General features: G+C 45.7%; 1 long non-coding RNA gene across 1 annotated transcript in view; it reads right to left on the reverse strand.

Moving 5' to 3' along the window:
- Positions 1-25,691, reverse strand: part of LOC138260757 (uncharacterized) — a 102,487-nt gene that overhangs the window by 39,084 nt on the left and 37,712 nt on the right. Inside the window, exon 2 of the long non-coding RNA XR_011198966.1 lies at positions 1,469-1,634. This is a non-coding gene — a long non-coding RNA (uncharacterized lncRNA). The remainder of the gene's footprint in view (positions 1-1,468; positions 1,635-25,691) is intronic.

Raw genomic sequence — 25,691 nt, forward strand, 5'->3', positions numbered from 1 at the left:
GCTTAAATAGAAGCTCAGCCAGCTGACTCTTGGAGTTCATGTAGTTGTACTGAGCACAAGGGGGAATAGGGCCTCTCTATCTGGGCTCCTCTCAGGACACAGACAGCAGGTCCAGTCCTCTTCTGTTCTTCCGCCAGTCCAGAAAGAGCTATGAAGTGGGTGCCTGGAAATGCAAAATTTATGCCTGGCATGAGGTAGTTGGTGAGGCGACTCCTCAATCAATGCAGTAAAGATTCCTGAAGCCAACCTCACCCTTGTTGGCAATTTTAAAGATGGCAAAAGCTTTCAGCCACACTAAACTTGGTCTTTGAGGCCTGGGTGTGTGTGGTAGGAGTGAACTATGGTAACCCTAGTGTCCTTCCTCATCTAACACGAAAATCCAGTTTAAGGCAGCAACTTTACCAACAGTAAACCCAAAGACAGATGTCTGCTAGGCCTAATGCAGAGTCAACAGCTATTTAGTGGATCCACATGAATTGTCCTTGCATCCTGTTCTCTCCCCTTTTAAGTGTTCGCCAAGGGTAATATGTAAACCCTGAAAAAGTATTTGGGTAGGGCAAAGGTGGAGTTCTTCAGCAACCAAACAGTGGAGCCACAAGAATTGTCTTGGCATTCTGTTCTCTCCTCTTTAAATGTGCCCAAAGTGTTATGTATGAACCTAGCAAATCTGTGAAGCAGGATTTGACACTCAAGCAGGATTTGAAACTGTAGTTTAAAAATGATGCCCACAGCCTCAAAATATATATTCTGTGCACTTCAGAGAAATAAATTCTGCTGACTCTGGTCACTTATTGCTTGCTCCTAGGAGGCATGTCATACATATTCACACCTATTCAAGGCTAATTGCTGTCTGGGGAAACTGGAAAACCATTGCAAATTAGATTTCAGGAACGTCAGCTGGAGAAAAGGTAACTTTTTAAAACGTAACTTTCCTTAATGTGTATTAAAAATCGAATTTCACAATTGAATTGGGATTCAATAATAACTGCTAAAAATAAATTGTGTAAATATTTTTCTAGCTGCCTCCATTCCAAGTTACAGGATTAGTATTTTAATCTACATTTTGGTTTTCTACACAGGAGAGCTAGGCCTACCAAAATGAAACTGACTTTGAAGAGCTAGTCACTGAAAGCACATGATAACATTAAACTTCTTCATGTTCTACTGTTAAATACCATGCACCCTGCCTTGTGGGATACAAAGTCCACATAGGGGTGACTTATTCATATTTAAAAAGAAGGTTTTTTTATGTGTCAAAAAGTTTATTTTGACAGTTGAATTGCAGTTTTTACACTGCTACATTCAGGCTGCAATAGTACGCCGGAGCCATGTTTGTACTGCCACTGTAATCGGTGGCACACTAGTTGCTTCAGTCATGGGTCCTAGGTTTGGTAGTGGCATTATCCAGGGGTAAACTCATTGTCTTCCTTCCCAGAAGAGGTTACAACAGGCACATCTCATTACACACCTTTGTGGAAAATAAAAGGGCTTAGTGCCAGTGCTCCATCCAGTTGTGACAGACTTCTTCTCCTCTCCATCTGCTTCAATTCTCATTAGTTAGCACTTAGCAGAGGGGTGCCTGGTCTCTGGTGGCAGCTAATTCACAGTCTTGCTTCCATCTCAGTCTTGTTCACCTGAAGGTAAAACAAAATAGGAAGGGAGAGTTACTGATATTTACATTGTAGTAATGCAGTACAAGGAATCATAATATATAGCAATAACACCCATATGCAAACTAATTATTAGACCAGGCCCTGAGTTAGATAAAAAAACACTTAATGGAATTCTGATATTTTAGAAATGTAAACAAATCAACACTAATAATGGTTTTGAAAATGGGGGCAAGACGGTGTGTTCAGCACCACAAAATGAGTGGCATCACCACAGGCTGCAGGGCTGGTTGGTGTGCAGCAATGGTCCATGCTTGGCCCTCAACTCAAGTAGAGGAGAGGATTGCTTCTGACAGAGGGTTTAATACACAATCTTTACACCCGGATTATGATTAAAAAGAAATACAGTCTGGGAAAAGAAAGCATATGTATGACATGGTGAAGGTATGGCATCAAGGGTGTCTCATACGCTCCTAGTGTATGACATGGTTAAGGTATGGCATCCTGGGTGTCTCATACGCTCCTAGTGTAAAGTGGGGTGACGGGTGGCCTGGCATTACCCAACATCTCCTTGTATTACGCAGCTTCCCAACTGAAAACGGCAGTGGAGTGGTCCATGGGGTAATCTGAAAAGAATTAGAGCCACATGGAGCATGCCATTGTCCAAATACACTTTTGGGGTCTGGGCTGGTGGACAACAAATTAAGGCCACCAAGTGCATACTTAAGCACTACAGAGGGCACAATATCTCGGGTTTAGGATACCTTCTAGAGGCTCAAGGGCTGGTGACTTGTCCTTCACCTTACACTCCCATTCACTATAGTAACGATTTTACCCCATCAGGAGCCTGGTCTAAGCTGCGCTGAACTTGAAACTTGAACTTGAAATAATGCTAAAAAATTACTTGTACATGGTGCTCCATCAGACAAATTAGGGATAGCTTTCCACCCGAATTGAGAAAACACTCCGCCATTCACCTAATGGTACCCCGGGCTTTGTACTATTCTAGCTCTCAAGAACTGGCCAATAATATGAACGGTATCTCGTGTTACTTTGAAACTAACTTGGAAGCCGGTACAAAAGATTATGTGTAAGGGTCTTCCAAGCACTTTGCTTCCTCCAATTAGGAAGCTTTAAATGTCCTTTATTGATGGTCCTGAAGCGAATGCGACCTCCTCACTTGGGGGCGGGGGAGAGGGGAGTGCACATTCCAGAGAATATGGCTGGGTAGGCCATCTTTTGCTTTGTGTTTTTTACTGATGTCGGAGAATATATACTGACTTCTTCAGTAAACAATTTTTTAAGTAGAAGTCTTTTTTAACTGGTCATTCAAAATGTGTTTATTCAAATTGCTAAAACCATTGAATTATTCACACATATTTTAAAAAAATGCATATAACAAATTACAAAAATACCAGTCTTATATTTAAAACTCAATACAATTAAAATATCAATTATCGTACTAAACATTCGGCATTTGCTTTGTATCCAAAATATCACACACAATAATTATATTATACTGTTCTTAGTCTGTTCTGTGTATTTTACTGCTATGTCGTGTAAATTTATATTATTTTACATTATAAACGTTATTTAGTTTTGGCGTAGAGTCCTTACAAGTACTATATGAACTGTGCTTTGCAGATAATGGCCATCTGTGAGGAATGAATCTAGCCATGACTAAGGCTTTAGTACCTGAAGTTAATCATCTGGCCAACCATGGGCATTATGGGATTCTGAAAACTAAAATGAGAATATGTCAAAAGCTATTGTTTCTTGAAATTGAATCTCGCATGGAGCAAACTGGGACTTCCTGTCTTTCATACCCAGCAATGTGACCACCTGACCCTCCAGTCCTGATCATTTCAGAAGAGTTACTCAAGGGCCTTTGGCTCCATGTCACCATGGATTTTGCCAGAATACTGGATGGACAGTCCCTGCTGATCACTTCAAATTAATTTAGCAAATATCCATAGTTGGGGTTTGTGCAATCAACCTCTACTGAAGCTGCCATACTAAAAATAGAAAAAATGTTTCCAACACATGGGGTTCCCTTCAAAATTAGCAACAATAACAGGCCTCTGTTTCAAGGTCTGGAATTCAGCAATACTTCAAATCAAGGGATGTCTTTGGAAAATAATGTCACAATGGCATAAAACTAATGGAGAGGTCATCCGTACAGTAAACAAAGTAATCTGCATACCAAAGCTAGAAAAAGATACCCTCTATACAAGTTTGTGAGAAAATACTGTACCATGGCACACATCATCACAAGATAAACACCTGTGCACCTGCTGCTTGTAAGGCAGGCCAAGAATGCTCTACCGTGCAATCTACATGGACCCCATTTGTTTTTGATGTGGCTGGTGTCAAGTTGATAAGAAAAGAAACAAACTGAGGATTAAGCCTCAGGAAAAGGGCAAAATACAAGGACATCAAGGTAGGGGAAGTGTTAAGCAGAGACAAACATGGGGAAGCAAGTCTCCGTTGGACCCCATACAATGGAGAGTAACTCTGTGAGAAGAACTTTGGTGTCAGAACTTCAGAGAAGAGACTGAGATAACTTGTAAAGTGTCTTAGTATAAGAAGCTTTGAGGAAACCCACTGACCACAAGACATAAACAGTGAGACAGTCTGGTGACTCAACAGTTGGAGTCACAAGCGTCATCCCCATTAGTCAGATCAATGAACGTTCAACTGACACCCAAGAAGGTGCCTTACCTCAGTACCCTGTGATCATGTAAGTAGTGACCCAAAAACCATCCGGACTGAAACCAGGCAGGGCAGCCAGTACTATGTGATGAGATCCAACCCTCCCTAATCTCAACAGTACTGTGACTTTATAGCCAAACAGATCGAAGACTGCTCGAGTGCTGGATTTAGTGACCCACCAACATCAGCAATGGTCGGATGTCATCATGTCTGTTTTTGAGATTGTTTTGCTTTAAAGTTTTTGAGAAATGTTGTGTACACAGACAAATCATTTGCTGCCGCTCAACGAGGCACTCCTGATACACTTCTCTGTGGTTGTCTTGCCCAGTGGTGCATCAGCAAAGTTTCTAAATAAAGTTGGGTCTGTGACATGGGTTCCGTCCCGTGTGGCCTGAGTAATCCACCATCGTGTGAGTGTGTACATCCTTGCCAGGGCCTTTCACCACACAGCTGGAGAACACAACAGTAATTTGTTGACCAGATGTACAAATTGCTCGTAATTCCTCTACACACCTTGGAAATGTAGCTTATATGCTAATAGTTTATGTTTTTCCCATTCAATTTGCACCAGGTTTGATCTGGTGTACAGTGGCAGGGTAAAAACACCCAATGTGTGCAATTTGCACCAGGGGTGAGGTACAAATAGAGTATATTGTCCTTGTTTCCTCTGCGTCACACCATGAAATTGGCACCCCAGGCACAAAGAGACACAGTGCACCCTATTAGTAATAATGATCTGCCCTCAGGGCAGATGCAAAACCTCACATTTCCTAGCGGCAGAGAATTAGTGATATGCGACGTGTATGCATGGAGCAGATTGAAGCTACCACGCCATATTTTGCAGTGAAAGTGCCATCTGTCTACACTTCAAAATTTGGGGGTCAGAGATCGCCCTGCAGGCGGTGTAGTGAGGGACTGAATGGGAACGTTTGGGGAGTCCATGGCACCCCTTTCCTCTCCCAAAGTGCTGTCCTCAGGGGGCGCATTAATTGTGCATCACTTCTTCATGGTGTACAATCAGTGTGCCTCCTGACAGTCTCTTTGCCTCTGCACCCGTATGCATAATATGGCAGGGTGCAGAGGCAAATTGTTCCCTGATTTGCATGGGGCCACTCTTTACGTCCCTGGATCATTTTCTGTAATGCAGCCCAAGGATTGCAAAACCTAGTTGTGCACAAATCTGTTATCTTCAGTGCTTACAAATAGAAATAAATGTGATATAAAAATATTAATAATGAACAGCACTCCCCATGAGCTATTTTGAAACAAATTAATGTTCTGATGGTTTCGCTCACTGTACATAGTTAGGCCCAGATTTAAGAGGACCTAGCGCCATTTTAACGACACATTAGTATCATTTTTTTAACGTTATTGTGGCGTTAAATGGCCAAAAACGCAGCATCATATTTACAAAGTAGTGCAATGTATGCATTGCGCCACTTTGTAACCTTTTGTGCTATATTATTTCTGACCAGGCATAATGGGGGTCATTCCAGCATTGGCGGAAGCGGGAACCGCCAGAAGACCGTACCGCGGTCTTTGTTTCCCACTGGGCTGGCGGGCGATCGCCAAAGGCCGCCCGCCAGCCCAGTGGGAAACACCCTTCCACGATGAAGCCGGCTCCGAATGGAGCCGGCGGAGTGGAAGGGGTGCGACGGGTGCAGTAGCACCCGTCGCAAATTTCAGTGTCCCCACGACACCCCATACCGCCATCCTGTTCCTGGCGGCCGAAACCGACAGGAACAGGATGGCGGTATGGGGGTCGGAATCCCCATGGCGGCGCAGCAAGCTGCGCCGCCATGGAGGATTCCCATAGGCAGCGGAAAGTCGGCGGTACACCGCCGACTTTCCGTTTCTGGCCACGGCTGTACCGCCGCGGTCAGAATGCCCAAAGGAGCACCGCCAGCCTGTTGGCGGTGCTCCCGCGGACCCCGGCCCTGGCGGTTTTTACCGCCAGGGTCGGAATCACCCCCAATGTGTGCAAAGGGCGCGTTCCCCCGTTGGGGTGGGAACTGGAAAAATGGCGCTAAGAAAATCTATGAGTTTTCTGTGCATCATTTTTTGGGGCACTTTTAATGCCTGCTCTGAGCAGGCATTATAAGGAGGCTCCCATTGTTTACAATGGGCCTTTAGGTGCTTTGCAGGATTAGTGTCAAAATGTTGGACGCTAATCCTGCAAAGCACCGAACTAGTGTCAAAAATTCTGATGCTAGTTCCCTAACTACCGCCATGGTGCGCCATATATTAAATGCTGCGCCCAACTGGTGGCGTTGAGGGGGGGCGCTAAGGGGGCGCAAGAAAAGTGGCGATGCCCTAGGTGCAGCGCCACTTTTCATTAATATGCGCCTTAAAACTTTTGTGCTCATGTTCTTCTTGTTACCTACCAGAACTGAAATATGTGGCATAAACTTGAAAATGAAAATATTTTCAAAAATTGGCGCTGGGCCTCATCTTTGTCTGAAGATGAAATTAGGAAACGACCACCGAATTAAAATGAAAAGCCCATCGACGTGCTGTCCATTCATGCATACAGGAGGCCATGCGAACGGAAAAAGGCAGTGAGGGTGTTGAATGAAGGGAGAGCGTCTCTTGGAGATGGGGCGTGAGGCAATACAAAGCGCAGGAAATATTTACAGACAATGGAGAGAGATTAGCTGCGGACTGAGGGGCCGCCCGGGAAGAGTACACATACTCGGCCAGTTGTTTAGAGAGGAAGAGAGAGGAACGTGGTCCAGTCAGAGGGGACGTCAGTCAGGAGGTGACGCAGGCAAGTAAATCAGTAGGCATTTTCAGCGAGCAGGGTACATTGTCTTAGTACCTCAGCAAACAAAACATTCGCCAGCCCTATCAGAAGTACCTGTTTTAGGGCATAGAGATAGCTTTAGTTGTCTCGTTAGCCTCACGTTTTCGAAAAAAATAGTGATGAAAACTCGTGCTGTATAGAGACGCACATGGGACTTCTGTCAGCATTCATCATTCTCTTTTTAATTCAAGTATCGTCCACATTTTCTTTCCACTCACCAGAGCCTACAGCATGGGGCAATGGGTCAACCCAGTTCAGACACTGACTCTGTTCACTGTGAGTGATGGTATAGTGCTCTTGGGCTTTTTCACATCTGCCCAGAAATAAGTCTACTTCAGAACAGAATTAGGGCAGATAGGTAACTCACTGCTTTCATGTCTGCTTTCACTTTTTATGTATCTGAAATAGGTCATTTTTTAACTGATCGTTTTTGTAGGCATATGCACGCTACCTATACATACTGGCATTTTAATGAATGTTTATCATCTCTTATTATTACATGTTTCCAAGTATATGATATATCGCGGCCCAAGTTCCAGGGAACAGCAAGACGCTGTAGAGACAGCCATGCGTGATTCACAGAAAAAGTAGTAAATCTGCACCTGTAAAAGTACTTAAACTACTGGGGCAGATTTACTGCCTTTTGAAATTCAGAAACATTTCCAGCGGTATGGCACAAAACCTGCTACTGCTCCTGCTCTGCTACGGGCGCCTTTGCTCTGGTGATTTTCCCCACGCCCACCCCTTGTTCCATGTTGGGGTGCTGTCCATTTTTCCACTTTGCGGAACTCCCCTGGCCCCTCACTCATCATTATATCTGCCCATTTTACGTTTCATAGCAAAGTGATGCATCAACGGTACTCATCATTGTCTTTCTCCTTCTGTGTTAGTTGCCACAAATTGGTAAACTTGCGCTATATCAGGTCAACATTCATTCACTCTAAAGAGATTACCCGGCCTTGTCTCAGTATCAGAATTCACAGAGCACTTACTAGTTAAATTAGTTATCACACTGAAATGTCTCTGGGCTATGGCAGAATGATAGCCATGGACGCCAATTCACCAAAATGCCAGGGGTGGCGGAAGTGACATCACGTGACATTTCATCTTTCTTTCGCTCACACACATATGCTTACACAAACACACATTCACACACTCTCTTTTACATAAGCACACTCTCACCTGCAAGCATGCGCACAACATACATGTAAAAGTGTTTTTTACTTACCGCAGCTACTGGGAAGGGTCATAGGCCAGCTAACTGTAGCCCATTTTTTATTAAGATATTATCCACTATTAGTGTTATTAAAACAAACTGATTGAAAACAAGGAAGTGGAGCCCCAACCAACGTACATAAGGACGAACTGCCCCTGTGCTCCTGGCACTGACTTTGCCACCGCTGAGGCCAGAGTCGCAGAAGTAGTGCAGGGGTAATCTGGTGGTCGCAGCTGCGACACCTGGTGACCCCTAAATGACGTCCATGATGACAGCTTTTTTTCCTCGTGTCGATCACCTGTTCTGATACCATCATACACTAAGTAGTATAACTAAGCAATGTAGAGCAGGGCTGAATCCGCTGAGTGTCAGGGAGCCACAGTGGAGGGCTCCACATCAGCTTCCACGAAAGAACGCCTCTGTTTGGCTCGGCCACAGTAATGTGGACTGTCTGTGGCGTATTCCCAAAATCTAATAGATGATTTATGTGTGTCATGTTAGGACCTTCTTGGGTCCCCTGTGAGATTAGTGTGCAGTTTAAGGCCCAGGACAGAATCCCGTGACGCACACAGCACGTCTCGTACCTTCAACCCACCACAGATGCTCCGTTTCAACCTGTCACTAAAGTTCAGCTGTGCTGGGGTAGAAACATTCAGATATCAAGTCTTTGGTAAGACCAAGGACAGCAGAAGAGCATTGAATTATGCAGCAAAGTTGAATTCATCAGACGGCAAGAAAAGGCAAAATATGCAACTCAATTGACCACTTTTTTTATAGTATTACTTCATTATTTTGTTATTTTTACACATGTAAAGCTGAGCAAAGATTTCACCTCATTAGTACCAGTTTAACAACCAAATACAGAAAAAAATAACTGAAAGATGACCAGTTAATCTTTGCAAAAGTCCTTCCACTCCGCACGAAGCCACATCGCCATGTTTTTAGTAACTTTTGATTCGTGTGAACTAGAAACAGCTCTTTAAATTAAAATCTCCAGATTATGGAGCTGGCATGGATTATATGGCAAATGTGGTCAATTCTTAACGAAAAAAAGCTACGAACTCACATAACTCTAGTAGCCCTGGGTAAGGCGTTGACTAACATATAACTGGCTCTTTCACCTTCCTCGTTAGCTTTTCTTAAACCAGATGCCACTTCTGCTACGAGGAATTTATAGGCCACTTAGCCTCAGTGGAAGAAGAGTGGAAATCGGAGGATTTAGCGCCGTGTGGTTGGAAGTGAAAGGGCAAATGAGAGGTATACAGCCCAGGAGGAGAGAACAGTGTTGGAGACACTGGAAAGAAAGTGAATAAGATGAGGATGGAGATAGCTGAGGACAGGAAAAGAAAACAAGATAAAACGGGGAGAGCATATGTAATGTAAAGAATAGAAAGTTAGGTAAATCAAGGGATTGAAAAAGATGAGGGGAAGGTAAAAGGGAAGAAGAAAAGGGGTTAAAAGTTAGTTGTAGAGAGAGAAGAAGAAAAGCCAGAAAAAAGCAGTGGAGAGAATTAAAAAGAGAGGCAAAGACCCATAAGAGAAGGGAATGGTAATGGCCTAGATATAAGTGGTGGACAGGGTTTACCGAAGGAAGGAAATAAGCCCAGGCACCAAAATAAAAGTGGTACCCATTAGTGAATCAAATATCTAAAAATGTTGCCCACATTGCCACAGTTTTAAAATTGTAAAGACACACTGTATAAGAGATTTTGCTATGTATTTATTCATAACTGTAAATGTTTGTGAAACTGCATACATTAGTGCTCACTGCAGGCAATGTTTGTGACACTATCACAGAAATCAACAGTACAAGCCACCCCCAGACCGTAAAATAGACCCACAAAAAGCCCCAAAAACTGGACCATACACTGGCCTATCAGACCAACCCATCAGGCACTGCAGGACTGGCCTATGAGCCAGTCCGATACTGGTGGAGGGGGAAGAAGAGGGATCTGATTCTGAGGGGATGAGAAGGAGGGACTGAGAAAGAAGACTCAGGTGATTAAACAGTAAGAGATCCTGAGGTAGACTGGCCTATGGGCTCCTTTTGAGGTTTTAGATTATATAAAAAGCAAGCAACATCATTACTGTTCTCCTTTTTTAGCTCAACATCTCTTTTAGGAATAGGCCTTTGCTTATGGCTGATTTTGTCCTATTAGCTTGTCAGACCAAGCACTGGCAAAGCCAATAAGTCTTGGAAATGAGCAACCTATTGCCTTTGGAAATGGGGGTGGGGGATGGTGAATGGTAGAGCAGTGGGAGTGGTGAACAGGAAGGCCGGTGGAGTGGTGAACGGGAGGGCGGCCAAAGTGGATTGTAAATGGAATACAATTTTACCAGCTTTAAACGTGTGCATGAAATTTAGAGTTTGACTTGGCTGAGAAAAATAAAAGGTGAGGGGCAGAGAAGAGGCAGGAAAACAGCCAAGATAAATGAACTCAAGACCGTGTCCCAGTTATTTTTGCGTCTTTTTTTAAAAGACATGCATGTTCGTGAAGAGCGCTCTTAAAGTGGAATAGCCACTGGGAACTGTGCAAGCAAAAACAGGGGAGCTTGTGAAAGACACTCTTCAAGAAATGAAAAAGTAGTCCCGAAACAATGCCATAAAATGGCCACTGCATAGATTTAGGAGTAGTTGGGCAGTGCACTGGGGGAGAGCTAAACCCTTTAGACCTATGACATATGCATGTCATGGACAAATGGGGAGAATGCATAATGGAGCGATGAGGGAGTCAGCAAATGGAAAGTCAATAAGTGGGCTGAAGCCCCCAAAGTAGATACAACATGTCTTGGTTTGAGACAGTTCACATGGCCGTCTACAGCAGAGACCTACAATAGGGCCTTGGTAGCTTTCCTATTGAGTGACATTAATGTAATGCATACATACTTAATGGAACAATTGAATATGGTTACTCACTTTATAAAACTGAGATGTGCAAGCAGAAGTGGCCACAGAGCAAGGACCATGTATTGAGATGATCAGAGAAAACCCTTTTTTGCTTTGAGAAAAACATCCTGGCCATATTTATGTAGGACAGCACAGTTTGAAATAATTATTATCATCATAGAAATGGAGTATGCATTGCATACTTACAGTGCAACTCAGGTTTTTTTGGAATGCTTTTTGCATCTCTAAATCTGTAATCTGAAAAAACATTCAGTATGCTCCTGATGAACTTTCATATCAACTTTCCCAGACCACATACTCTTGCACCTTGTACAAACGAAAAGCCAAAGTCAAAATTATTGAACAATCAGCTTCCCTACCAAAAAGCAATGCTGGCTTTGATGCAGCCCTGAAGCCATGCCAGAGTCGTCTCTGTCATGTCCCTGTGGCACACTTTGGAGAGATGTGCCTTGACAACCAGGCCATGACTTTGCCCCTTGGTGCAGGGAGATCTCCACCCTTCCATGAACAATAAGACAGAGTACCCACAAAGGGCTACAACCTCCCTATTGGCAACTGCCAGCCACCTGGCACCCAAGAACCTCCAATTGTGGACACCTGGGGTAAAGACAACCATTTTCTATTGAATTTGATGTGGGATGCAAAAGGTGCCTATCTGTATCTATGATAGTCACGAGCACATGCTTAAAGACTGGCCATGGTTCCCCTACGATTTGGGTAGATGTTGCATTTGTTGTTGCTTGGCAATAACTCATTGCCAAGTTGGGCCAAATAAACACTGTCAAAATGCAAAAACTGTTCTCTCTCAGGCAATCATGGGGATGGACTTTAGACATTGTATATTGAGATGTTTTGAAATATTACGGTCAAACCTTTGGCAGAATTGTCCAGGCCTCTCACAGAAGACACTCCAGACACTCAATGGTATAATATGTGACCAAGTGATAACTGTGCCAGGAACCTTCTGTGTTATAAAATGTCTGCCTTTAAGAGTTCCCTCCCTCCATGTTGGGCCATGTCATTCCATCCAGAGTATAAAAGCATTAGCACAGGCAGTGTAGCTGCCAGCTCAGCGTTCCCTTCTAAACATGCCTCTCCTGACCAATTCGTAGATCTCCAATGCTTAACCACAGGGTTCTGAGACCTGCTTCCAGCACTCGCCACTTCAGGCACCAGCATAGAATGTAGTAGCTGCCCACCTTACAGAAGAATGAGCAAATACACAGGTCTAGGAAAGAAAACACATGATTGCCACAAGATATGGCAAAAACTGGTCCTATGGTGTTCAAGACAAAAAGCTTAAATCACGTTTGGGCATATGTACGCTTATAACAATCAGACATCCTCTGGCCCTGATCTGATTACAGCCTCACTTTGTCATAGAGGTGACAGCCCCTGCCGTTAATATATGTGAAATTAAATTATCATCATCACTAACCCGGCATCTGAAGGGCCATCGACAATTTCTTGCTGAACAGGAACTTGGGCAGAGAGACAATGTTGGAGTGCACAAATGATGAAGTGATCCGGCACACCCACTACACACAAATAAATTCTGACAACACTGCCACTGAGCAGCAAGTGGGAGCTATTGTTTTGCCCAGGACTATATGGTCTCCTTTCCCTCTTCGTCAGTCATAGAAAATAGGATGAAGATTATTACAGAATTTCCAAACGACCGCACCTGGAAAGCTGCAACCTGCTAATCAAGTCAGATTTGGAACTGGCCACAAGCTCATAAAACCTAAGAGCCCTGTAAAAGTCTAGGCAGAAGACGGCCTTAAATAGGAGTGCCTCAAATGCAGAAGTGCTGATAGTCAAAAGATAGCGCACATTTTGTCTAATATTTCCATGTTGATGGGTCTCCTTGGATCCTGCATACTGTCCTTGAGTCTCTCCCATCCCATTAAATCCTTCTAAAAGAGTTGGTGTAAAACTGTGCCCAAACCACGTTGGCAAACAATCTGTGGCTGTAATATCTTTCCTAGCATAGGATGCAGACCTCTCTCGCCAAAGGTACATCAGGAAGATAACCCATAACAAAAGTTACAATTAGCTTCGCCTGTGCACCCAGAAACTCAAATAGCGCTAGAGAGCCCCCTCATAGGCTGACTCGTCCTGGGGCCTAGACTGGCTGAGATGAGTTCAGGCTGTGGGGTACGGAATAGCTATTCAAAAAATAGGATCATATTACCAGGTCTTTTCTCACTTTAGCTGAAAGTCTGGTTCTATGACATTTGTCCTTCAGACCTCGGCAATTGATCTTGAACAGGGGCAACTCCATGGTATGATATAGAGAATGTGGTCGATATCCAATCAAAACCTGAAGTTGATGTAAGGTAATATTGCGCGCATTTAACAATGATTGATGCCTTGAAAGCAGAGACCCTATGAAGTGGCAAATGGCTGACTTAATTTCTAGTGTCAATCTCAATACAGAAGAAAACCAAGGTGGTGGCTGGGCTAGTGGTTCTGCCCAGAGTAAAACTAGCTCTCCCCATCAGGCCAATAAAAATGGACTAAGAGGTCTTACACTTAGGAGCAGGGCCTGCTTTTGGGCGGTTCGAGCGGTGCAACCGCACCAGGCGCTGACTTCAGGGGGGTATTTAGCAATAACTTCCGAAACTTGCCATTTAAAAGCACCTGCTGAAAAGCTTCTTGTGCGTTTAGCTTTCAAGAAACAATTAAAATGTCAAGATACCTCTTTTGATTAATGTTCCTGCTAGAGAGAGGGAGATGGGAGTTTTGCCTAGTGGCAGCTTTGACTCAATATAAAGTAGCATAGAGGGTTTAAATGCCTGCTGCAAAAAGCAAAACTATAGGGCATATTTAAGAAAAGTGTCGCTGCACACAGTGCAGTGTCACTTTTCTTGCACCTCTGAGCACCTCCCTTATGCCACTATGTGTGCGCCATATTCAAAATACGGTGCACCATGGCAGTAGTAAGGGGACTAGCGTCAGAATTTTTTACGCTAGTCTGGCGCTTTGCAAAGCACCCAGAAACCCATTGTAACCAATGGAACCGTCCTTTTAATGCCTGCTCTGAGGAGGCGTTAAAATTGCCATAAAGGAATGATGCAAAGAAATCTATCAGATTTCTTTGCGTCATTTTTTTGGCCCCCCTAACGGGGGTATGCCCCCTTTGCATACATTATGCCTGGTGCAGGCATAATGTAGCGCAAAGGGTTACAAAGTGGCACAATGCAAGTATTGCGCCTCTTTGTAAATATGGCACAGTGTTTTTGGCCTTCTAACGCCACATTAGCGTAAAAAAAATGACGCTAATGTGGTGTTAGAATGGCGCTAGGGGCTCTTAAATATGCCCCTATATTTCATGTGGCTAGCTGAGTGGGTTAGTAAAGCTAGCCTTTACACGTGCTTTAAAACACACAAATGTATGTGAATGGGGAGCGATGGAGAGATGAGATGCACATTTGCAGGTGAAACCGAGGAGGAGGTCATGGGGTGGGTGTATGCCACAATAAACTGCCGCACAGTGCGCCACCAGTCCTAAAGCCGGCCCTGCTTAGGAGAACACTTGGACTAAGAAATAAGCAATCATCAGATAATGAATCACTAAGGCCCTCATTACGAACCTGGCGGTTGGCGGAGAAGTGGCGGTCTTACCGCCAACAGGCTGGCGGTATAAAAATTGGAATTATGACCATGGCGGTTACCGCCATGGTCATCCGCCACTTCTCCGATCCGACCGCCAGGGCGGAGATGACCGCTGGACTGGAGACTTGGGTCTCCAGCCCGGCGGCCGTCACAAGACCGCCGCCGGTATCACGACCCGGCTGACCGCCACGGATTTCATGGGGTTGGGAACCGCCATGAAATTCATGGCGGTAAGCAGCATCAGTACCAGGGAATTCCTTCCCTGGCACTGATAGGGGTCACCGCCACCCCCCACCCCCACCCCCGCTTCCCTCCCCCCACACCCTCCTCCTCCCTGCCACCCCCAAAGGTGGCAGGACCCCCCTCCCCACCCCTACCCCCAACATCGCAACCCAGACACACACCGTACACGCATGCATACACCAACACACATACCCGTACACATACCACCAAACATGCCAACAGCCACACACAGTAATTCACGCACACCCACATACAGACATACACGCCTACATCCATTTAGAGATACAGTCAGACACGCACACATTTCCAAACACAACACCCCCCCGCATGCATACACACACTCACACACCCCCTCTACATACTCACACGCACACCCCCATGCAAGCACAAAACACACAACACCTCCCCACCCCGTCCCCTAACGGACGATCAACTAACCTGGCCCATTGATCCTCCGGGAGGGGACGGGATCCATGGGGGCTGCTCTGCCGCCAGCATCCCGTCAACAGAACACTGCCACGCCGAATCACGGAATGTGATTTGGTGGGCGGTGTTCTGTTGACAGGGCAGTGGAGGTGGAGCAACCTCCATTTCCCCCCGACCGCCAGTATGGCTGCTGGCGGCTCTCCGTCCGGAAAAGGACGGAGGGCTGCCAGCAGTGATAATTCGCCGAGCGGAAAACCGCCTGCACTGGCGGTCTTCAGCACTGCGGTCCCTCGGCGGTCTTGCAAAAAGACCGCAGAGGTTGTAATGACCACCTAAGTATGTCTTTTGTGAAGACTCATTCAAGAAAAGTGCTGAACAGCTCAAAATAAACCCAAGACACCACACAAGTCATGGGTGTGCATTTATTTAGAAAGTATGAACTCAAATTGACAACCTAAGAGGCGAACGTTCTCCTGGAGGTGGAAGGCTGACTCAATATCAGCCTTCACTAGAAGCGCTTAAAATGGAAACATAGAAGCAAAGGTTCTTGCTATCCCAGAATACCTCCTTAAGACTGAGACATACCAGTATGCTTTATTTAAAATATTGCTCACCTGCAGAAAAGTCCTGCACTCTCCCTTTCAAAATAAAGAAGTGCAAATACTCGTTACTTGAAAGTATCTGCCCAATTAAAGCACTGACATTAGTAAATGAAGCAAGGTGCATAAAAGAGTGGCACTACAAATACACAACTTTTGCTTGAGGAGAGGATAGAGAACCATATGGAAAACAGTGCTAAATTTCTGGAAGTAGTTGCAGGTTGTCAGCACTGGCACTCATTTTGTAGACTCTATCTTACTTTTCATCATCAGACTTTGACCTTGAACAAGAATGAGAAGGGCTGAAAAAAGGAGGAAGAAAAATATAGGAATACAGTGAAAAAGTGAGAAAACAAGGATGAAAATGGACCTGCGAAAGCAACAAGGGCTGACATAAGTCTTACTAGGGTACCAATTAGTAATGTGAATTCATACATAACCCTGCTGGTGCTTATTGATACCATAACACCCCGTAGCCTGTGTGTCAATTCTACTTGAAACAGGTTACATAATAATTCTCTTATTGTGCTTTACCCTTTCACACTAATATAAACAGAACCCATACCAGTCATGTCCATCACCCAGTTCTGCACTAGTCTGCAGCAGTAAGGCTCCCATCACCAACTAAATAAATGAAGATATTTGCCACGTACAGCTGCCAAAGAAGGATTTTTATTTAGTCCACCACTGCAGGACCCAATTAACTATATACTGTAACTACTTGCTGATGTCTTACAATGGCAATCGTGTAAGGGATGATTCTAATAAAACCCACCCTACTAGATCTCCAGACCATCTATCCCTCAAACCTATGTCTGCTCAGGATCATAAAATTAAACAAAAATCTCGGAATGGACAGCCATATGCAATAACCAGCTCAGTGGACTGTAATCATACGAAATACAGTAAAAGGACCTACAGAGATGCTCAAAGCTGCCAGCTGACTGAAAACCATAAACTTCATGCCTGTCTCTCACACTTCTTCATCCATCACACTGCTAAGCCCTGTGTTCCATAACATGATAAGTGATCATCAAGCACAATATGAAAACACTTCTCAATTACCATAAAAACTGAGAGAATAACCTTTCAAGCATACACCCTACACAGTGTAGCATGCTACCCATGTAGGCCAGCGCTTCAGTGTCACACATGGGGTAGTAAGTGCTATATAAATAAAAATTTTCTGTGGCGCCAACAATCCTAATAGTTTGTGACTATGAAGATGTAAAATCTGCTTATTAGAAAAACAGTATATTCATAAAGATTAGAGTACTTAAGGTGAAGTAATCACAATAACAAGGGAGGTTTAAGGCAAACATTTTTTTAACAGGTTTGCGAATATAAGCAGTGAGATATAAAGAGTGTGATGTGCGGTTATGATTACATTTGCGGAACAAGTTGTATCTGTTTTTGTTTCATGCTCTATATTACATATGCTAGATATTCTTGTAAACTAACATGATGAGATTCGTGTGACTAGGCAGAGCAAGCACAAAGCCCTTTAAGAGCAACTCTAAGGACTTTATTTCTGGCACTTAATAATGATTCATGGAGGTTCTGGCTGTTGTCTAAAGTTGGCTATAAGTGATGGTGCGCCATCGTCAGCTTGAGATTACTTTACTCTGGGCCATGACATTTTTTTGGACTATGAATGCTTTAAAGGACACCAAAAGCAAACACAACATGGTCTGGAGAAAGGTCAATGGTGGAGCCGGAAGCTTAGGGGGAGTCTCAGGAAACCATATTGTAGCTGTGTAGATGAAAGCTTTAACTTAATAGTGTCAATGCCCACGCAGTGCAATACTGGGCACAGCAGCAGATAATTCTTGCTGCACGGCAGCACAGCATACAAGGGACACGCTTGTCAGGGACTATTGCCTTGTGTGTGCCAAGTTTCCAAGTTGATTCAGTCCTGATTTTTTTCTTGGAATTCTAGGACTTACAGTCTTATTTAGCGTAGTATAAAACCAGTACAACAAGTCATTGGCAGGGCTATTTTAAGGCACACCCAAGGGCAGTATTTGAATGACTGAAAAAGCAGCACTGTGGTTCTAGCAGGGCAGCATGAGATCACACTGACATGCAGCGGCAGCTCCTCCGCTAAGGCAGAGGTGCATCGCCCCACTGCTTTATGCAGTGGACGAAAGGGAAAAAATAAATGATAATAACGTATCATTATTAACATTTTATTTTTCCTCGGGGGCAGGGTTAGGGTGGAGTGGGGCTGGGCTGGGCTGGAGGAGTGCTATGTACACATAAGTGCACATTACATATCACATTCATCAGTCATGCGCACATTGCATATCTCCACCTGGCTCTATTGAACAGCTTGGAGAAGAAAGTGCACAGGGCCCTACTCCCTGTCTGAGAGCTGAAGCAGGGTGCATAGACCAATCATGATGCTGCTGTCATGCTGTTGACAGCAGCGTCATGATTGGATGAAAGTCTGGAAGCCTTGTGCTTCTGAGAGTCTGAGGAGGAAGGAGAGACTGAACCATCTTTCCCAACATAAAGGCAAGTTTTTTTCCTTTTATTATTTTTTTATACCCCCTGCCCCGCCTCCTCTGTTGACAAGTGGCCGCCACTGCTGACATGGCATCTTTGGGCACTCTTTCATGGCAGCTGTGGGGGCACACCAAAACAAAACGGTCGCATTACAGCACTGGAAGATACTTTCAGAGCAGCAGTAGAAACTGAAAATAATGCATCAACATTGGGAAAATGACAGGGCAATATGGAGACCCATTGGCAGGGCAGCATGGGGACACATTACCAATGAAGAATTTGGCACATTGTCATGGAAACATTGGATACAATGCCAAGTGATCAACTGGTTATTTGGGGCTGTATTAAACATAAACGACACTTTCCTTGTTTGCACCATGGTGCACCTTTCTAAAGGTACGCCTTGGACAAACAAGAAAAGTGCAATGTATTAGAATGAATGCACTGCCCTCAGGGCAGACGTCAACTCATGCTACCCTTGGAGCAGCATATTTAAGAGCAATACGAGCAGCTGTTTAAAAGCTGTTCCATATGTCTCTGTGCAGGCAGCACTCTGCCTGCACTTTTAAGGGTGATTAGAGATCCCCTTGCAGGCACGTGCAGTGAGTGACTGCATACACCTCTAAGGGGATGTCTTAGGGATCCATGGGATCCCATTCCTCCCCCCCCAGTGGGCTGCATTTAAAAGGTGCACAGAAAGTGCACCACCTTTTTGTGGCACAATTTCAGTACGCCTCCTAAAGATATGTTTGCCTCTGTGCCCACATTGGTAATACGGCACAAGCACAGAGGCAAAGTAATTCCCTCATTTGATTGGCACCAACACCCCGCTTGCAAATGATGCAATGATAGCGCTGATGCTATATTTGCGCCAGAGCTATGTGTATTACAGAAGGGGCCACACAAGCATTTGCGGCCCCTTCAGTAATACTAAAGTGTCCCAGGGGTGTGCAAATCAGGCGCAAACATCCATTGCGCCCCTGGGGCACTTCTGTAGGGCAGAGCACCACCTGTGGTGTGGCGTTTAGGACCCGTGTCACAGTGGCCCAGTCCTGGGTGCCATTGTGGCATAATGCTTGCCAAACTGCCTTTGTCCCCTCGCCTCAGGAGATGAAGGGGCAGAAGGAAGTAGATAGTCACATGAAGGTGTGTCACTTTTGACTGTGCTGGTGGGGGCATTTGGGTGCCCCATTCCCTGGCATCTGGCTTTTCTTGCGGCGTTTGCAACGATGGCGGGGGAGGAGATTGGCGTAGAAAGAAAAAATTTGGAAGGGGGAATTTGTGGATATATTTTCATTGATTAGGGTGAAGAGACGGGACTGTGAACAGAAAAATAAAAATAGTCACAGAAACCGCAGCACTCAAAGAGTTCGTACACAAACCAGGTCCTTCAATACAGTTCAAAGGTAGTAGGTTCTTTTATGTGGAGACATCAGCATCAAGTCCATCCAGTGATCATCAAGTCATAGCACAGCCATCGTATTCAAAATAGGAGAGCATCCTTGTAGAGGCATGGCAACACGTGTTTCATCACAAGGTGTCTTTCTCAAGGCTTAGTATAAGTAAGCAAAAGCTGAAAGGTAACTGGCGTCTATCCAAAGTAGACAGGTGCATCAAAGGGATGCAAGAGGAATCTTGTTAGTAGTAATAAAGTGTTAGGAGACCATGTTAAGTCTTCTATCTCGGAAATATGTGCCGAGGGAACTTCAAGTGTCTGAGCGTATGAAAAACTGAATATAAAAATGGTAAGGAAACATCAACAAGGGACACGAAACACAGGGTTGACGAGAACATAACACATTGGTTATTCAGGTTTAATCTGTATATGTCTGTGGTGTTAGAGAAGAAGCCGGAGTTGGCAACGTCCATAATATTTTATTCTAATAAGAAATTAAAAGAGCATCATGGTTATGGGGGTACTGCCTGGTTGGATCATGATCGTGATTTCAGGTGGCCAAAGTTGGAGGATCCTGACATATGCCGGAATCGAGCTGAGGTTAATGAATGGCTGGAGAGCGTTAATAAAAAAACACCTGTGAAGCAGCCTTTTCGTCAACAACAGGCAGGGGACAAGAGAGGTTCTTGCTGGGGCTTTAATAGGAAGGTCTGCAGACACCCAGAAGGGTCCTGCAAGTATCGGCATGCTTGCTCCTTTTGCGTCCATCCATCTCACCCGAGTTCAAGTGCAAAAAAAGTCCAAAGACAAAAGTAAAGAAGGAATTAAGACCCCCAGGTAATCATGACTTGTCCACCCCAGTTGATAATGTCTTGCCCTCTCCAGTCCAAACTGATCCAGTGGGTGCACGCATACCCCGCAAAATTATTGAATCTAGGTTTTAGGATCCCTGAATCTGGAGTGGCTCCCATTTGTGATTGTAGCAATTTATTGTCTGCTTGCAGGCATCAGGAGCTGGTCTCCTTCCCCACCCCTCCTCTGAGAAACTTTGTGTGTTACCCTCTGGGGGTGGTTCCCAAAAAGGATCTGGGGCAAGTTAGGCTTATTCATAGTCTCTCTGCAGCCAAAGGCTCATCAGTGAATAAGGCGATCGACCCACAGCTATGCTCTGTGCAGTATGCATCTGTAGACCAGGTGCTCGCGAAGCTAATTAAACTCGGGCAGGGGCACTCGTGGAGAAGACTGACAGAGGCTGCCTTCCCTTTACTGCTGGTGCAACCTGATGATTATCGCCTTTTGGGGTTCCAATTGGCAGGCTCCTATTATTACGATAAATGCATGCCGATGGGGTGTAGTGTGTTATGTACTTACTTTGAGCAATTTAGCTCCCTGCTGCTATGGATACTTACCATATGCACAGGGCATAAAGAAGTTATTCACTACCTTGATGATTTTCAGTGTTGGGCCCTCCGGATTCGGGGACATGCTCCTGGGCATTGACCGCTTCGACCTCCATGTTTAATTATCTGGGGGTTCTCTTGGCCCCAGACAAGACAGTAGGCCCTCAACTTGCCTTAAACTTCTTGGTATTGAAATTTATACAGTTGCTGGCAAATGCCACCTTCCTTTGATAAGGTCTGGGCTTTGAGGCAATCAGTTGACACAGTGTTAGCACAGAAGAAAATCACTTTGCACCAACTACACGTTCTAGTGGGTCAGCTGAACTTCACCCTCAGGATTATCCCTATGGCTCGCCCCTTTTCTTGGTCCATTGCTAAGGCACTGGCAGGCCTCAAAGCAAAACATCACCATACCCGCCTGTCTTGGGAGGTTAGAGAGGTCTTGAAGGTTTGGTCAATCTTTTTACAGCAATTTAATGGTGCTGTTTTGTGGCCTTCCCATCTGGTCTCTAGTTCAGCCATGGGTCTTATCAGTGATGCAGCAGGCAGCATAGGGTTTGGAGAAATATTGGGCCCTGAATGGTGCCGGGGAAACTGTCCGGCAGCCTGGCACGGTAGCGGCATTACCAGGAATAGTGCTTTCTTGGAATTGTTCCCCATTGTAGTGACAATAACTGAATGGTACAGGTGCTGAGGGACAGCTGTGTTATTTTCTGGTCAGACAATATGTCTGTGGTGGAAGACATCAACAAGCAAGGTGCATCATTCAGGTTTGTTTTTAGGCTACTAAAGCATTTGGTCCTATTGTGTATACATTTTAATATTCTGTTTCGAGCTAAACACGTTCCTGGCATTCATAATAATGCTGCTGATGCCTTATTTCCCTCCATGCAGGAGTTTTCAGGAATATCATCCATGGGCAGCAGCGGAAATGACAGAGTTTCCATCACATCTGTAACGGATTGGAGTCCCTCCTTACCGGATTTAGTGACAGCACCACTGGTGATGCGCACACAAGTGTCTTATGAAAAGTAATTCACCCAATATAGATCTTTTCTGCAGGCGTGAAGGGTGGCGGATGCTTTCTCTGCGCAGGACATTTGCATGTTTTTGGGTAACATTAGAGAGCAAGGCAAGCCAGCATCATGTGCAAGGGCTTACCTCGTTGTGATCAGATTATTTTGTAATCAAAATTACAAGGCATGGAGGGCAGGATTAATTCCTTCGTAATCAATAGAACAGTAGCTGGCTGGGCAAGACTCAATAGCAGTGGAAAAAGACAGCAGACGTCCAATTAATCCACATATTTTGGGTCTCTTTCCCTCCAACCTACAAGTGGCTTACTCCTCTTCATACGAGGTTACCTTAGTCGCCGTAGCATTTTGCCATGGCCTTTTATGACGCCTTCCGGGTTAGTGAGCTGGTGGGGGTCTTTAAAGACTGATTTCACAGGGGGCTTATAGTGGGCAGATGTTCGTTTAGGTGTGAACTGGCTGTTGATTTGGTTGAGAAGGTCCAAGACCAACCAGGTGAGAAAGGGGACAGCAATTACCCTCAGGGAGGCACCGGGCTCCCCACTTTGTTCAGTTGATCGCTTGGGGTCCTACATAGCGGTTCGGCCGGATACACAATCCCCAACCTTATTTATCCATTTGAATGGGGACTGCTTATCATGCTATTCGTTCTCAGCAGTCTTGTCCACCACACTTCGGGCAGCCGAGGTCAATCGGACTGGCTACTCTTCACATTCTTTCAGAATATGTGTTGCCACTGTGGCTGCGGGTGCAGGCATGTCAACTGAGGAGGTCCAAAAACTAGGCCGCTGGTCATCAATGTCTTACAAACTATACATATACCCTGACTTGCAATGACTGTACAATCTCACCTCATTATTTTGTACTCATGCTTGTGTCTTTTCTGTGTTAGTTGAATGCCGTCTCATGTAGTCTGGGTTCTTGGTCACTCCTTTGTCTGGCGCATGGCCTACAGGTTCCAACTGCTCAGTAAGCCCACGCCGGCGCCTCTACGTGATGTGTCCTTCCGGTGATGTGGAATCAGATGCCTGCACATCACACAGTTACAGAGGCTGATCAAGGTAGCAAAGAGTTGTGAGGGACTTTAGTTCCCAGACCTTATCATTGTGCATCTTGGTGGAAATGACCTAGTAAACCTGGGCCATCTTGAAGGAACCTGCCCAGCTTGCAAAACGCTTCCCAGAGGCGGCTATTGCATGCTCGCACATGGTCCCCCACCGCAACTGGGGCAGAGACATTAGGTCCCGTACAATCAATGTATCTGTGCGGTGATTGAACTCTGAGTTGGCTTAGCTGTGCCCTGGAATATCCCACACAAATTGTTGAAGGGTGACGACATGTTTCACAAGGATGGCATACACCTATCTGATGCTGGTACAGATATGTTTAATGCAGACATTTGTCCTTTGCTAAGAGCATCTTTGGGGGTGGGTAGGGCGAAGGACTTCTTGGCCCCCGGTTGCCCTTGTGGCGGGATCTCAACTACTAACTTTATCCCTAGGCAGCAGTGGGACCCCCAAACCAGGATCCCCTGGACAACACTAAGGGTAGGGTCATCAGTCCTGAACCAACCAGTTTATCTACACACCAGCTTGAGGGCTAGGGTACCCAGATCACGGAGGTGGGCACTGGGCTTCAGCTCCTGGCCCCCTCATCACAGCCCCTATGGGAGCTTGGTGTTTGGGGGAACGGAGCCTCTGGCATGAGGACAATGGACAGATAGGTGGGGACCACCCCCAAAAGATGCAGGTGGGTGGTTTCACCTGTGTGGTCCAATGGCATTTAAGAATGCAGGCAGTGCCTTGGTGCTGTTAGGGGTATGGTATGTTCAGTCTGATTTATTCACCTGTCTGATGTTGCTCTCACTTTTTTATTTACCTGTCTGTTTTAATGATGGTTCCATGACATTTCATTTATAGTTGACTGAATAGCCTCACACATGATAATGTTTATTTTGTTTGTTTAATAAAATGTTCCACTCACAATCACGGTATAATTTGTCAGTGTTTTGTTTGGGTTGTGCTGGAACTGGGGCTAAAGTGGCGGCATCCGGGTCCTAAATACAGCCCGAGGGCACATATTATAGATAGGGTGCACTTTCCATGTTTGCGCCATGGCACACCTTAAAGCAGGTCGCTAAGGGCAGCCTCAAACTCGCACTTCACCCAGGGCAGTGCATTCAAGAGAAATACGGAGCAGCTGTTTAAAAGCTGCTCCGTGTTTCCCCGTTGGCACTTTTAAAAGGGATTAGAGATCCCCTTACAGGCGGGTGGAGTGAGTGCCTGCACCTGCCGGCAAGGGGATGTTTGGGGAGTTCATGGGACCCCCTTATATCCCTTTAGAGGGCTGCATTTAGTAGGCTCACTGAAAGTGCACCAGCTTTTTATGGCACACCACAATTTGTCTCCTAAAGGCATGTTTGCCTCTGCGCCTGCATCAGTAATACAGCGCAGATACAGAGGCAAAGTGATTGCCTTATTTGCATGTGACTACGTCCCCATGCAAATGAGTGAACCCACTCTAATGAAAGCGCTGACACTATATGTGTGCCAGCACCATCATTATCACAGAAAGGGCTGCACAAGCACTTGCATCCCCTTCTGTAATACCAAAGTGCACCGGGGGCACACATAGGCCCTCATTCTGACCCTGGCGGTCTTTGACCGCCAGGGCGGAGGACCGCGGGAGCACCGCCGACAAGCCGGCGGTGCTTCAATGGGGATTCCGACCGCGGCGGTAAAGCCGCGGTCGGACCGGCACCACTGGCGGGGTCCCGCCAGTGTACCGCGGCCCCATTGAATCCTCCGCGGCGGCGCAGCTTGCTGCACCGCCGCGGGGATTCTGACCCCCCCTACCGCCATCCAGATCCCGGCGGTCGGACCGCCGAGATCCGGATGGCGGTAGGGGGGGTCGCGGGGCCCCTGGGGGCCCCTGCAGTGCCCATGCCACTGGCATGGGCATTGCAGGGGCCCCCGTAAGAGGGCCCCTAAATGTATTTCACTGTCTGCTGCGCAGACAGTGAAATACGCGACGGGTGCAACTGCACCCGTCGCACAGCTTCCACTCCGCCGGCTCGATTCCGAGCCGGCTTCATCGTGGAAGCCTCTTTCCCGCTGGGCTGGCTGGCAGTCTGAAGGAGACCGCCCGCCAGCCCAGCGGGAAAGTCAGAATTACCGCCGCGGTCTTTCGACCGCGGAACGGTAACCTGACGGCGGGAC

The sequence above is a fragment of the Pleurodeles waltl genome, chromosome 10 (assembly GCF_031143425.1).
Source record: "Pleurodeles waltl isolate 20211129_DDA chromosome 10, aPleWal1.hap1.20221129, whole genome shotgun sequence".
Classification (NCBI taxonomy): domain Eukaryota; kingdom Metazoa; phylum Chordata; class Amphibia; order Caudata; family Salamandridae; genus Pleurodeles; species Pleurodeles waltl.